Genomic DNA, 1,311 nt, shown 5'->3' on the forward strand with positions numbered 1-1,311 from the left:
ACACCAGCCCCGGCGGCGCGGCCAAACTTGGCGGTGGCTGCGGAGGTTCGGCTCGCCCTGCCCTGGCCTCGGAGGACGAGCGCGGCGCGGCGCTGCGCGGCGGCCAAGGGGGCGGGGGCGCGGGGCGCTTCCGACTCGCAGGAGCGCCGAGGCGACCTCAGCCCCTCATCTTTACGTAACCGGCCGCGGCTCTCCGAGCCGGCTCCTTTGGAAAGATGCCACACGTGGCGGTCGCAAGTTTATTCGACTGAAAACGCCCCGAGGCGCTGGGAGAGGAAACTGCAAGCGAGGCACGCCCTCGGCCGCCTCTCCGTCGAGCCAAAGCCCCAGCACATTCACCCCACCACTCCGACGCGGGTGGCAAGGACCGGACCGAGCGCTAGGTCTAAGAGACACTTTTCCCCGGGTCCACGGACAGCTTCTGAGCCCCCGCTCCTGCCGGTCCGCACCGTTCCGGCATTCTCTTGCTCAGTAACAATTTCGCAGAATCCCATCACGTCACAATCCAAACCCCCTCCAATTGGCCAGTGGGGAGGGTGATTCAACTCTGTTTACTTTCTCCCCCTGCCAGTCAGAACGGCCTTTTGGTGGAGAAGTGCGTCTAGAACTGAGGCGTGCGGCCAATCCGACTGTTCCGTTTCGATGCCTCGTGCTACCCCTACAGCCTCGAATGCTGACATTTAAAAGGGTAACAGCCAGGAGGCAGGAAAGCGGCCGTCGCTCATCTTCGGGAGCGCCCCTGGGTCTAGTAGCCGGTCCAGGCTCGCTGGCTCACGTTCCAACTCGCGGAGCTTTGGGACACATCTTCCCTAGTCAGTTGCGCTCGATCCTGTGACAAAAGAAAACTTCAGCTCCGGTTTCCCAGCTCGCAAACAGTTAAGTGACTTCCTGCAAACGCTACAGTCCCAGCAACCAGTCTTCCAATCAAAAGTAAGTTGGTTGATGTCACTGGCATTGGCTCAGCCAATCAAGAGGTCGTTCCGAAAGCGAGCGCTCCACACTTGTACACGCGAAAAAGAGCTGTAGTGAAACTGGACATATCTGTATTTTGTGTTGCAGGTAGTAAAGTTAAGATATGGATGGGAGGATAGCGATGATGAATAAATGCAGTGTGACCCTATAGTTAAAAAAAAAACTTTCAATATATCAAGACACATTGCCCAAGAGTAAACATAGATGAGAAAACATCAGTTCGTGTTCCACCTAATATATTAACTATGACAAATTCATCTTAAAAATTTGGAGCTAACAGAAGTTCTGCTTTTAAAGCATAGTCTTTTTGCTGTCCTGCGATTCTTACAGTAAAACACT

The 1,311-nt window shown here is 54.9% G+C and overlaps 1 protein-coding gene across 1 annotated transcript in view; it reads right to left on the reverse strand.

Moving 5' to 3' along the window:
• The window catches only part of KLF9 (KLF transcription factor 9), a gene marked incomplete at its 5' end in the record, with an annotated part of 26,852 nt that extends 26,668 nt beyond the window's left edge, over nt 1-184 (reverse strand). The window contains 1 exon segment of the mRNA XM_006152478.3: nt 5-184.
• Nucleotides 185-1,311: the final 1,127 nt, after the last annotated feature.

The sequence above is a fragment of the Tupaia chinensis genome, unplaced genomic scaffold (assembly GCF_000334495.1).
Source record: "Tupaia chinensis unplaced genomic scaffold, TupChi_1.0 Scaffold000354_1, whole genome shotgun sequence".
Taxonomy (NCBI): domain Eukaryota; kingdom Metazoa; phylum Chordata; class Mammalia; order Scandentia; family Tupaiidae; genus Tupaia; species Tupaia belangeri.